Source organism: Panulirus ornatus, chromosome 28 (genome assembly GCF_036320965.1).
Source record: "Panulirus ornatus isolate Po-2019 chromosome 28, ASM3632096v1, whole genome shotgun sequence".
NCBI classification, from domain to species: domain Eukaryota; kingdom Metazoa; phylum Arthropoda; class Malacostraca; order Decapoda; family Palinuridae; genus Panulirus; species Panulirus ornatus.
In genome coordinates, this window is record NC_092251.1 from 6430168 (window position 1) to 6445000 (window position 14833).

The 14833-nt window shown below is 47.1% G+C and overlaps 1 protein-coding gene across 2 annotated transcripts in view; it reads right to left on the minus strand.

Annotated features, from left to right (window-relative positions):
• Positions 1-14833, minus strand: part of Ypel (Yippee-like) — a 317923-nt gene that overhangs the window by 239705 nt on the left and 63385 nt on the right. The gene's annotated exons all lie outside the window — the stretch shown is intronic.

Consider the following 14833-nt stretch of genomic DNA (forward strand, 5'->3'; position numbering starts at 1 on the left):
TCACATGGTCAGGGCTAGACACACAGTCCCTGTAAAATGTTTCAGCTGTGTTACTAAATACAAATACACGTTCTATGTAATCAAACTTCTCTTGCACTTCTGGTTAATGCATTACACTAAAACTATATAGATTTCCTATATACATATTGAGGTTAAGTATATGACATTCTGGTAACCAAATAAGAATTTTTAAAGGAATTATGTGATGGACATTCAAGTACTTCCCTACACTGAACTGTCACACATAAATATATGCGAACATTTGTATGGGTCAGCTTGATGCTTTGGTTACAAGTGGCTCTTTATCTACTGCAGGTAAAGAGGGGTGTTCCAGGGTATTAAAGGTGGTGGCGTTGCGATGTGTCCCAGGCACTCCATCTGTCTACAGCTGGTCAGTCTCGAGGCACTGCAACACCTGTCTTCAGCTGGTCAGTCTCGAGGCACTGCAACACCTGTCTACAGTTGGCTAGTCTGGTCCTTTCAAAAGGCTCATCCGGCTGAGAAAGTGAGAGAAGTGGGAGGGTAGACCACATCCCTCTCTCTCGTCTCCAGTGACACATCTTTACGACCTCAAGTCTCCCCCATCACTACCTCCCGAAACACAGAGAGGCCACCTCACCCTACCAGCGGGGCAGGGCGCTCTTCGCTAACCAACCCTCTCACCTCAAACACACACACACACACACACTCAGAGCTCCCCACCGCACTTCAGTGCTGTCAACCCAGACCAGAGACCTCCCTTTCCCCCCCTGTCAATCACTAACTTTACCCAGCCACCCACTTGACAACACTGTCCATGATAACTTGGTGGCGATACAGAGGCGTAACTGCAGAAAGCCTAACTTCCCAGAGTGATACAACGCCAAAGAGATCGTCATATGAGTTTTTCTCTTTTTTTTTACTGTTTTGCAATGAACTTCACCGAAAGTTTTTAAAACCTAACTCTCCATACTGAAATACAACGGAGGATCTGAAAGTTTAAAGAAGATATAACAAATGAGTTAAAACTATCAAGGTAGTCAAGTTTACAACATATATATTCACACACGAGAGAGAGAGAGAGAGAGAGAGAGAGAGAGAGAGAGAGAGAGAGAGAGAGAGAGAGAGAGAGAGAGAGAGAGAGCACTGTTCGGGTCGTAATGTTGGCGGAACTTGGTGGGAGAAACACTACGAAGGATAATGGCTATGACTCCTGTCTCCTCCTCCTCCTCTTCATTCTCCTCCTCCTCCTCCTCTTCTTTTTCTTCTCCTCCTTCTTCTCTTCTTCTTCTTCTTCTTCTTCTTCTTCTTCTTCTTCTTCTTGCTCACCATCTGTCCCCGGGCGAGACAAGCGGGGCCACAGACGTAGGAGCACCGAGTCATACTGTAATACGGTAAGAGTTTCTCTGGTCTGGCTGTGAGGAGAGGCAGGCAGGCAGCTACCACACGCAAGATCCAGCAGTTCAGGACTCGTAATGTCACTCATTAGCGAAGCAAATTAGACCAGGATCCTGATAACAGCTGTGTGTATGAAGGCAGCACTACCTTAGCCTTAATGGGAGACGAAAAAAAGAAAAAGAAAATTTGGCTGAGATTTTTAAAGGGGGAACTACGCTATTATCCACGATACGGCCATTTGGTGTGTACTCGTGTCTCTGTTCATGGAGCGGCGCCTCAGATCACGCTCATGATGACCGCCATATATATATATATATATATATATATATATATATATATATATATATATATATATATATATATATATATATACACAAATATATTTCCAAGGAAACTGAGTTCGAGAATATTACAGGTGGCTGAATTACAGTGCATGACAAGGCTTTCCTCATGCATCAGTCATGCCCGTATTTCATGACGTGTGGTGGGGGTAACGTGCATGAATTAAGACCTGTCGGTCTTGACTACATGGACCTTTTCACCGTGTAGGAAGTTAGTTTTGCCCGCCACAACACACAGGGAGGCGAGGCCATAAAATTTTCATCCCACAGGAGATCGACGGATAACTGAGGTAATCATATTGATAATGTGAAGAAAACTGTTATTTATATACTTTTTTACGAGTTCTGATTTCCCTTATGATATGGAAATCTACGTGAAGCAAATGGTTTTGTTCTTCATTAGGAAACAGACACTGTTACTGTGATAACAGTACTATACATGGCCAGTGTTAGGGAGACAAACTCACCCACATGGCCAGTGTTAGGGAAACAAACTCGCGTCACGTGTTGGGTTAGAGAGACAATCTCACCATACATGGCCAGTGTTAGAGAGACAATCTCACCACACATGGCCAGTGTTAGGGAGACAATCTCACCATACATGGCCAGTGTTAGGGAGACAATCTCACCATACATGGCCAGTGTTAGGGAGACAATCTCACCATACATGGCCAGTGTTAGGGAGACAATCTCACCACACACGTCCAACTTTACAGATACTCAAATCTACACGATAAAAAACCACAGTCTGCTTTAGGTATGATTCCCACCTCCCCCCACACATACCCAGTCATTAAAAGTTTAATTACCATATATTCAAAAGTTGAATTATCCTTTAATGAGGGAACCCCCAGCCTCCACCGTCCGACCTCAGAGGAGGCATCAGTCACCCAGGGATGGTTGGTGGAGGCTGAGGTCGAAGCCCACCGCTGACACAGTATATATTCCCAGACGTTGTCACCCTCCCACACCTCCAGGTTGAAGACCACGACGGGTCGGCGCCAATAACCTTTTTCCCCTCAGTCTTCACCACAACACACAGCGGGTACCGCGCCTGCCACACAGTGTCTGGACTGTCTCACTGGAGGGGAGCGATGGTGGGCATCGTTGTCTTAGTGACTTATATGATCGTGAGGATGTACTGGAGTATGGAACAGTTACTGGATGTCTGGGGGTACTAACACCCCGAGGTGGGGTCTTGGTGTAGGGGGAGTTGACCCCGATGTAGGGTCTTGGTGTGGGGAGAGTCGACCCCGAGGTGGGGGGTCTAGGCGTGAGGGGAGTCGACCCCGAGGTGGGGGTCAGTGTCAGTGGGCGTGGGCGTGGGAGAGAGTACGATCTCCACATAGTGAACTTCGGCGCCCGCCCACCGTAGACTACCATCGGTCCCTAACAAAGCAAAATACGCAGCGACTCTTTAACACAGCAGCTGGACACTTAGTGACTTTGGTCCTAACACAGCAGCAGGACATTCAGTGAATCTGGTCCTAACACAATAGATGCACATCCCGTGACTTTAGGACTAACACAGCTGCAGGACACGATGAAAGTGGTCCTAACACAGCAGCAAGACACAATGAATCTGGTTCTAACAGAGCAGTTGGACACACAGTGACTTTGGCACTCCACGGCAGCATCAGGGGTGCCACACGACACTCCACAACAGCACCAGGGGTGCCACATGACACACCACAACAGCATCAGGGGTGCCACACGACACTCCACAACAGCACCAGGGGTGCCACATGACACACCACAACAGCACCAGGGGTGCCACACGACACACCACAGCAGCCCACGACACCGTCTGGACAGTCTAGACAAAATCATGAATGACCCAAAGGTTCCCTCGTGCAGAATATCCATAACATGCGTGCCCCAGAACAGGTCAAAGGTCACAAGGTGAGGCAGGCCAGGTGAGGCCGGTAATAAATGATTATGGAGACGTGCGTCGGGAGCAGGTCGGAGCCCACGGCCTCGACCAGGCTCGATATTCGCCCAGGAACTGAGGTCCTGGTGATGTCCCCCACCAGGAGAGGGACGGCATCTAGTGAAAGTAAAACTCCCTCCTCGCACCATACACACTAGAAATGACAAATAAGGTAATTACATCCACTGGGAGAGGAACCTAGACACAACACACACATGGTACAACCATCCAGCCAACCAGCCATCTACCTGTTAAACCTAAGCTCCGCTCCGCCAGACCCCGGGCCGCCGACACCCCAGCGCCTCCCACCCCATCCCCACCACCCCAGGCCAGCAGCACTTATACCCTAACAGCCCTCAGAGCTGGAGCAGCAGCCCCCGCCTGCCTCGCGCCCCTCACCACGCCCGACCTACCTCCTCCCAGCGTCTCTTATTCCTAGCGAAAGTCTCGCGCCTCACTGAACCTCCGCAGCAACTCCCCTCCTCCCTTCATACACGACGACCCCCCCCCCCACATTCTCTGTGCCACACGTGAAACACACACATACATACCCCCCCCCCCTTCCTTCAACATTCTATTTAACACCCAACAAAGCAATTCGTCACTAATAATCACAAATCTTTTTCAACTTTTATAAGATTCTCAAGCAGGCGACGAAATACGTATATACACATAATTTTTTTTTTCAATTTCTTTTATTACACCTCGCAAACTCTCCTACAGCTAGCGAGGCATGAGGCAGGCAGGCAGGCGCGCGCGTGTGCCCTCTCTCTCTTTCTCTCTCTCTCTCTCTCTCTCTCTCTCTCTCTCTCTCTCTCTCTCTCTCTCTCTCCTTGTCAAAGGCAGGCGGTCGTCCCCAGCCCAATGATAACCTCCTCATCACGCCCACCAACCACACATACTCGATATCCATCTCCACCACACTTTACTACCCTGCAGACGTCTAGCTTGGTGGGGTGTGGGGGACCGCCGCAGAGGCGTTAAGTATACCATGTTTTTCTCTTGTGGCAAATCCGGGCGTAACATCACCTCCCCCTCTCCGCCTACGCAACCCTCCTCCACCCGCTTCCTCTCACACCTCCGTCAAATATACTTCACAGAGAAGAATTTATAATCACTTTCTTCCCCCGCCGCAATTACCCGATTTGTTTACGTGGAACACTTTCCTCTATACACATCCTGCACGTACCCTCTTCCCCCACCTCAAGCACTGCTCTCCCATCATACCCCCTCCTTCCTCTATACACACCCTGCACGTACACTCTTCCCCCTCCTCAAGCACTGCTCTCCCATCATACCCCCCCTCCTACGGCACTCCCCCGCACACCCCACTCCACAAGCACTGCTCCCAGCACAACACCCCCCCCCTCAACAAGCACTGTTCTGTTCCCCCCTTCACAAGCAATGTTTCCCCCCGAGTAAATCCGCTCCGTCCTTCCACATCCACTCAAGAATCATTCATCCCCTTCCTGCAATCCTTTTCCACAGCCACTACTCCCCCACCCCTTCCTCATCATTCCACACACCCTCCAGTTAAGCAGCGTGGTTCCCACCTCCCTCACAGCCCGCATACCGTGCCTACGGGAGCCACACCTCAAAGGCAGCCGTGCATGGCACGATCGGTTGGGCGCCAAAATGGCTTTACATGAATTCTGACAAGGCGAGTCCCTCCCAAGAAGGCGGTGGTGGTGGCGTGCAGAACATGTTGCAAGGGGAGGGGGGATGACAAGACCCGACACCCCACGCCTTCCAATACACCCCGCCCGCCACTTCACCACGCACCAAGACTGGTGGCAAAAGGAGTAGCTTGTTTACGTCCGAGACCAAACTGCCAGCTGATGCTCCTTGACAACAACCAGCACAAAACGGAAGGCTTGAGTGATGACAGACATACGTTCACGATGTCAGGGTCGCTCCCCCCTCCTCCCATCCCCCTGTAGTCAGCTGATTCTGGATGACGTCACCAACCAGGGCAAGAGAGGGAAGGGGAGAGGGGGATAACTGGTCGGCACACGTGTGTTTACGTCTGGGGCTGACATTCACCTGCTCAGTCCCCGCCTACGAACGCTTAAAGCGGAACTTCGCGTAACGTTCCTTTAGGAAATCCGTTGAGTTCACACGCACCGACCTCCCTACACTCATATCTAAGCCAAGAATATATATCTTTTCTTTTCTTTCATACTATTCGCCATTTCCCGCCTCAGCGAGGTAGCGTTAAGAACAGAGGACTGGGCCTCTGAGGGAATATCCTCATCCGGCCCCCTTCTCTGTTCCTTCCTTTGGGGAAAAAAAATGAGAGGGGAAGAATATATATATATATATATATATATATATATATATATATATATATATATATATATATATATATATATATATATATAAACTCGCATACAGCAAATAAGCCAGCAAAATTCCGCATGCTAGCCAACAAATTGAATTTATGATAGGCAATAACGTGGATGAAATATGCAACATTTCGATGGAAAATATCGTAGAGAAAATTCAAACTGGTTTCCTCCACCTCCTCCCCCGACACACCAGCATATTAAATGTTAGCTTCAAGACCGCTCATCTCTCCGTGCCAACACTTACTTATCTGTATCGTAAATCGTCTGATAACACGGCGAAAGGGAGGAAAAAAAGGCAGTGATAACATTTGTAACATGACAATATGCTCCAAGAGTGGCAAAAAGAAAAAAAAAATGACAATCGGTATCATAGGATCTGTACCAAGACTGTACAGGAAAATATAAATGGAGTGATCTTATTAGTAGGAGAATTCATAGAACAAGACAGTAATGGTGATCTTATTAGTAGGAGAGTTCACAGAACAAGACAGAGAAATATATTCTGTTCGCTCGCGAATCTAGAGAAAAGAACGATCTCAGGGAACAACGTCTTCCATCACCAGAGAACTCATTAGAGAACACATGAACATCGTCTCGAGTAAGATGAGATCTGGAACATGAATGGTGTGTTCTGCCACGTCTCTTCGAGGTAAACATGCAAAAAACGACCGAAGGATTCCCCTGGAGGGGAGACATTTATATAATTCTCTCCCCGTCATCCCGTTTTCTGTGACACGTACGACAACATCATGGAATTCCTCTTCCAGTTTTCTTTTGGGTCCTGAACTTTAGAACTGGGGTTGAATAAGAGCCAGTCAGCTGTTCACAGACAACAGCAGAAATAACGTCAATATTTATTATCATAATTCATATATATATATATATATATATATATATATATATATATATATATATATATATATATATAATGCACAGCTGCTCTCCACACACTAATGGCGGCGAACGCAAACCATTTTCCTGGCCTCATTCAGCACCAGACGGGTTTACACAGACGACACCACCTCACGGTGAAGCTCGGGTGATCATGTGGGGCCCCCAGCTGGGTGCATCAAACTCACTCCCTCCCTTCCTCCCGCTGCTCAGGTCCCTCCCTACCTCCCTCCCGCTGCTCAGGTCCCTCCCTACCTCCCTCCCGCTCCTCAAATGAAGCAGTACTCGTGACCCCCGCCTAGAGCAAGACGCTCCTCCAGTGTCATCATACATAGGACAACGAAAAGAATGTGTTCACTTGTCTCACTCCAGCCTACTGGTTCATACACCCCCCCCCCCCCCACCTCTCTCAAGCCAGCTCTGGCGGGAGAGAGAGAGAGAGAGAGAGAGAGAGAGAGAGAGAGAGAGACGAAGCAATATGGCAGCGTCCACCACACTTGGCAAATACATTTCCACACAAAACTTTCACGGGTTTATGACCTTTCCTCTCTTAAACACACACACATGCACACACACACACACACACACACACACACACACACACACACACACACACAAACAAGGCTTAACCTTTTCGAAATTCAAATCAATTCGCTAAAAACCTCCAAGGTAAGACTAGTCTATTTCATATAGAAAAAAATATCGAAGTTGTCCACTTCTCCTCCTGTTGCAGTAGCAATTAAATATTATATTCCCCCCCCCCCCCCCCAAGTGGAAAACAGGGATACACCAGTTGCCCAACTTAACTACGCTGGGAATATAGATGACATGACGGTGGAAGGGGGGCCGAGCCTGGGCGAGACCTTAGGCCGCCGCCACCTGCCTGGTGGAGGTGCACCACAGCAGAACGCTCTGGCCTGCCAACTGGCTAAGCTTACAACCCGAGTTGTGTTTAAGCTTTAAGCTGTCTAGACACGCCAGGGGGAAAAAAAATATATATGTATATACACATGTTGGATGTTTATACGTTAATAGGAGGATCTCTCTCTCTCTCTCTCTCTCTCTCTCTCTCTCTCTCTCTCTCTCTCTCTCTCTCTCTCTCTCTCTCAAAAGCTAGTCCCTTCATAAAAATGTTCATCTAACCTTAAAAAGACAATCTGATCATATCAATTTAACCTAAGAGAAAAAAAAACTTTGGTCTTCGTCTGTTATCAACGCGACCTGAAGACGCCAATACAAAACAGGTTAGGAAACGTACCGTTATTTCAAAAGCCCGGGAGATCACTAGCATTTTTTTTTAAATTACCCTTACTTGATCCACCACAGCCATGAACAGCACAAACTCCCATCGTAAGGACCAAGTCAAAACGCAATAATCTTAAACGCGTTGACAGAAACAAAAATGGAAATATAAGGCGATTTTCCTTAACTGCGTATTTCTTTCCCTTAACTGCGTATTTATTTTCCTTAACAGCGTATTTATTTCCCTTAACTGCGTATTTATTTCCCTTAACTGCGTATTTATCTTCCTTAACTGCGTATTTATTTCCCTTAACTGCGTATTTATTTCCCTTAACTGCGTATTTACTTCCCTTAACTGCGTATTTATTTCCCTTAACTGCGTATTTATTTCCCTTAACTGCGTATTTCCAACTTAAACGCCGACCACCTCCCCTGCCAGAATCCAAAGCCCGACCATGTGTGAATCTTGGTCAAAATGATTACCTTAAAAGTCTCGATCATTACTGGGGTAAGCTTCCCCTGGTAATACAGTCTCTCTATACCTTGTCATACTTGTGCTTCTTGACCGCTATGGACATGTGCCCTTAGACCTTCCCAGTGCTTCTTGACCGCTATGTACATGTGTCCTTAGGCCTTCCAAAAGCTTCTTGACCGCTATATACATATATGCCCTTAGGTACTTCCCACGAGCTCAGCCAGACGCTATATCGTGCACGTGCTGACCTAACCACGTGTTGGTGCACAGATATACCCCCACCACGTGCTACATATCTCTGGACTGCTCAGCCTCTTGGGGGGGGGGGGGGGGGGAAGCACACTGGCCCCGGATCACAGCAATGACTGTGGATGTACGAGACTATCAGCGTGAAGTTGCCCCAACAGTTGTGGGATTCGATCCGAGAGCCATCTGGATGTAGTTGCAAACATTCAACATATTTTCCCCCGACGTGTCTAGACAGCTCAAGCTTTAATACAGCTCGGGGTTGGAAGCTTAGCCAGTCGCAGTCCGGGGCTCTGCGCAGGGGCGCGAGGGGGGGACAGAAGCGCAACGCGCCAGACGGCCAAACAAACACACACGTAAAAGCAGTTCACGGTGAAATGTACTCTATTGATAACGCGTGAGGAATGGGTGTTACCGGACTCCATCTGCTTCAGGTTACGCTACGAACGAAAAGCCACCTTTGGTGAGTCTGTACCATCGCTGGGTGACGAAACACGAGTGGTCGTGTTTAAAGAACCTCACGCTTAAAAAAGGAATCTATTCCATCCCTGCTACTCCTTGAAAAAAAAAGGAGGGGGGAGGGGGTATTCCTGGCTAACACACGGGCCTTTTCAGCAGGAGGTCCGGAGGACATAATAATAATAATAATAATAATAATAATAATAATAATAATAATAATAACAAAAATAATAATAATAATAATAATAATAATAATAATAATAATAATAATAATAATATTAACAATAATATCAATAATAATAATGATAATAAATAAATAAATAATTAAACAAATAAATAAATAACACAACCATTGCGACATGTTGAAAATCCCCTCGGCTGGCAGTGAAGACGACGCCCCCGGGTAACAAGCTTGCTGTAACTTCCTCAATAAAAGCGGAGGAGTATGCCACGACGGCTCACATAAAACGGTGGGGAAGGGGTTGATGGCGGGGGTGTCGTGTGTGTGTGTGATGTCCCCCAAACAGCCTCTGTTGCTATTCCGACCACCACAATAGCATGATGGCAGATGATCCCTCCCTCGTCCTCCCACACGACATCAATAACAGCTTTTGGGAGGCTACAGGACCACAACACTGCTACTGCTAGTTCTGGGCGTAGAATGGCCGAATGACACTATCCAAACGACCGTCTTAAGGCGCCCCCATGAGAAGCAAAACACAGGGACGCGCGTCTGGAGTACTAAAAATGATATTTGATGACTTTCCGCTCCGTTCGTTTGGATCCGACAGGATTGGAGGTGTGTGTGTGTGTGGGGGGGGGGGGGGGGGGTAAGTCATGCTTAGGTGAACGTGATTGGCTGTGATCAATGCTTTACATGACGATGATGATCATTTTGAAATACAAAAATAATAAAAAAAGAGTAGATTCAGCACATTTCATGGGAGACTAACTAACGCGACGCTACGGGAAAAGTTTCAAGTGGTTCCGGAGCCCAGAATTCAATAGAGGCATCTGTAAATTGAGACAACTTTGTTTTTATTACCCTGAGCGATGACCTCATTGTTACACATTTTTTCATTTTTTTTTTCACAACCCTGGACGATGTTTTCATTATCAGTGTACAAAAACTGCCTCAATTTGGTCTGTTCCTGGCATTGGAAATTCTGCGTTATATGATGAATCGGGTCGTACCCTGGTTTACTGAAATCAAATAACGCTCAAACTCAGCGATGAGAGAAAAGGCAAGACGTTTAATTCAGCGATTAAAAATTAAGTTAAGTTGTTATCTAAAAACACGGCCGCCATGTCCCGGTCGGACGTCACAACAAAGGCTCCTGACGCGTACGTTTGCTCCAGTCTCGACCTTTGGCCTTTTAGCCCAGAGCGTCAGTTCCTTTCATCACATTTCACTTCCTCAGCTCCGCTACAACAGTGACTCACTCACGGGTCGTCATCCATCACTGCTAGGATCCCCAACACTGCGTCGCTACGTAGACTCCTGAGCCGCGGACGCGAGGCTGGTCTGGCGCTGACAGATCTGCTGTCGTCGCATTAAGGTGAGGAGTGAAAGCAAGTCAGTAAAAGGAGGGAGAGTTTTGGAATCGTCCTCCGTGGATGGCGTGTGCCAGTGGGGCTGTCCTGCTCTCACGAGCGGTCTTGGGGGGAGTTGATATTGCTATAAGCAATAAGAGAAATAACTTTAAAAAAAATAAATCTGCAAGAGGATCAGATCTTATTCAAATCCCCTTTTGTAACTGCTCATTTCAAATCCCATTCTGTCTCGCTCACTAAAATACAAGCAAATACGATGCTGTACTGCCACCATCCGTAATATAATAATAATTACTGTATGATGGAAACGATCAATGGTAACACTACATCGACACAGAAGTATCGTACACCCGCCCTTGGAGATGGCGAACTGCTTCAGCGCGTAGTGCTAACCTTGCTACACGCGCGCTAGATTGGAGCGACGCTATCTGCACTATCTTGAGTGACTGGGGTTTCCGAGATGATAACACTGAAGGAGAATATCAAGATACACACCATCAACGGGATGAAATCACATAAACTTCGTTCGAAAGAATGTTCTAACATTCATTAACATTCACATGAGCCAGGCCACAGGTCTATCACAACTAGGATAACCGTATTTAAAGACAAAGTTACCTTTGCGGTTTTACGAAATCGACATCTTTCCAATATCCTAACGTTCTGCTGTTGTGTGGGGGGGATATCCCTCGTTTCCCAGCCATTACTGACGCGCCGCGCACCTGCTCTTCCGTTTCTCTCGCAGTATATTGTCATGCACATCACTCAAAACAACACACCTCCACATATTTGTCCTGGTGTGAGTTTCTTCCTTTGAGGGGGGGAGGGGGCCTAATTTTTGCCGTATGTAACATGGCCAGAAAAATGATATGGATATCAAATTCCTCCGTGAATATCAAATGTGGTCCGTGCGTGACCGGGGCAGCAGCTGGTACATCAGTTCTACCATCTAACATGATCGCCTGCACGTTTCAACACTTTACTACACGTTAACATATACATCAATTCAAGGTCATATTCCGAATCTACATCACTCGTTTGTAGCTCATCTATTTGCCAAGAGAGAAAGAATTAGAATTAAACAGCCCTGGGCGGGCGTCCGTGTTCATGCGCGAGTCCACATCTTTGGTTTCAAGTTCTACACCTAAGTTCAATGTTCAGTTGCTATCTGATGTACAATCAGGTAATTCATGACACAGATGAATAATGGATAAACGCTTCAGCATCCCACCAAGAGCACGTCGCCCTCACCTACATTTCACGCCTCAAAGGTGAACTACTCAATCGGTGATTACTCATGGTAATGATGGTAATTATCATATTATAAACAAGCTCATTAGGCAATTGCGCTACGCTACACGCACGAAACGGTTTGGTCCACACTGGATGACAATACTGGGAAGTAGAAAATATATGACCCCGAACGATGGCAAAATCAGTCTGTTCTGCTCTATGATTGGTTAAGGGAGCCACAGAAATCAATTCCCATCCTAACAGCGAATAACTTTTTTTTTATAATATACTCGTCCGCGAATCTAGGACGGAAGTGGCATTTCTTAAAAGGTATAATTCACCTCTCCTTTCTTTTTTATAAGTAGCAATAAAAGACCATCGTCAGTTCTCTTCACAAGATCGTTTGGCAGCGCGGGAGACGGAGAAGTGGGGCGAGGGAGGCGGTTATGGCCGTTGTACGACCGACACAGTGTCCTTCCCTCTCTGTCTTCCAGAGGGATAAGCGGAATACACATTTAATACCGCATGGTTTTCAGTTACTGTGGTCCGCTATGTGGAGGAACGTGCCATATTGTGTCATACATCGTTTTATGAGAAGAATATGAGTGCTTTTGGGGGGGGGTCTTGTGAACGTGAAGTGTTAAGGCAATGCAGGAACGTATATGAGGATAGGGTTAAACATTTCACAGGAAAATTGATCTCAAACTAATAAGGATATTACTGTAATCGTGAGACTCTTGCTACCGTCACATCCCCAGCAGTGTTGCTTAGAGACGTGTGTCCACGATGACTTAAACAATAGAGACATGTGAACGTAAGTAGCACGGAACTGTAAATAACTTCCATTTACACATACAATGCAAATAAAATAGTAACCAAACCACTGGGTCCTGTGGATGTATCAACGAAACCTGGGCATACAAAACATCACAAGTCCTTCATGGAGAGTCAAGATGCAGTGGTAATGGCAACACCAGACCGGATGATGCACTCCTTTACACGGTGATGACACACACACCACACACACACACAGCCTGGTGGACCCCCTGTCGTCATATAGGCGGCCCACGGCTGTGATATAATTCATGAGGCGGTAAAGGACGGAGGTGGTGGCTGGATGTGATGTCCTGGTGTCTCGCAGTTATGCCCAGGGCCACGCTGGGAGGAGGTTCTAGCTGCTGTGTACTTCCCTGAACTCGTAAAATGAAGTAAACGATTTTCTTTTAGAACAGGTTCGAAATCCAGGTAGCGACAGTTTGTCCACAGTCCACCCAGATGTTCATCCTCCCCTCTGTGGCTGGTCGATAGATTGGGCGCCCGGTTTAGATTGGGGCACAGTAAAGGTGACATAGCCAGGTTGTTATGACGTGGATAATAAATAAAACACCTCTGTGTAAACACTGTACAGAGTTCTTGCACGCTAACGAGAATTTACAGGGATGGGAGTGGTTCACAGGCAGCAGGAATGGTTTACAGGAAGTGTTTTACAGAGTGGTATACAAGCAGAGGAATGGTTTACATGCACCAGAATGCTTTACATGCAGTACAGTGGATTACATACGCCTGAGTGGTTTACAGTCAGTTAGTCTCCTAGTGAAGGTGATCTGTCACTGTTCGTACATAAGAAAACTGATTTATTCCTCAAACGTTATTATCGAATCACACGAGTTTGTGAGCTGACTGTCCTCAGTGTTTAACTTGCCTCTTGCTACTGTAAGGCGACGTCCAACGCCCTGGGAGAGGTTTACAGAGTGTGGTGGTTTACCAGCGGGGGAGGGAAGGTATGGAGGGGAGGGGACACACCTGTGGAGGGAAGGTATGGAGGGGGGACACACCTGGGGAGGGTAGGTATGGAAGTGTGACACACCTGGGGAAGGAAGGTATGAAGGGGGAACACACCTGGGGAGGGAAGGTATGGAAAGGGGACATACACATGGGGAGGGAAGGTATGAAGGGGGAACAGCGGGGGAAGAACGGTACGGAGGAGGGGAACACAGAGGGAAGAACGGTACGGAGGAGGAGAACAGCGAGGGAAGAACGGTACGGAGGAGGGGAACAGCTGGTGAGGGAACGGTACGGGGTCCCAGGTGGCCCCCACATACCTTAAGGCAGCCGTCCATCGTGCGAGTGTATAGAAAATAAAAAAAAAAACACTGGGGTCCAGCGTTTTATCCCCGGGTCTGGCTGGAGCGAACTGTTGGCATTAGTGATTAGTGGACTTGGGCTTAAAGCTATTTTGGGTTGGGTGGGTTCAACACCACCCACCCCCATTCCCTCCCTCTCTCCTTCCCCCACCGTCCCACCACCCCATACCAACCTCTCTCTCTCTCTCTCTCTCTCTCTCTCTCTCTCTCTCTCTCTCTCTCTCTCTCTCTCTCTCTCTCTCTCTCTCTCTCTAACCAGGCATCACACACACACACACACACACACACACACACACACACACACACACACACATACACACACACACACACACACACACACACACACACACACACATAGTCTGCTGTAGCAAGACACAAGGAAGGGAGGTGCGTGCAAACCATTACACTGACAGTGTATATATATATATATATATATATATATATATATATATATATATATATATATATATATATATATATTCGGGACATCCAATGTAACACCATACTACTTACTGTAACGTGACCTTGCCTGCCTGACCCTCATTACCTAACATACACGGACCAATCCTGTCACACAGACCACCAGTACAATA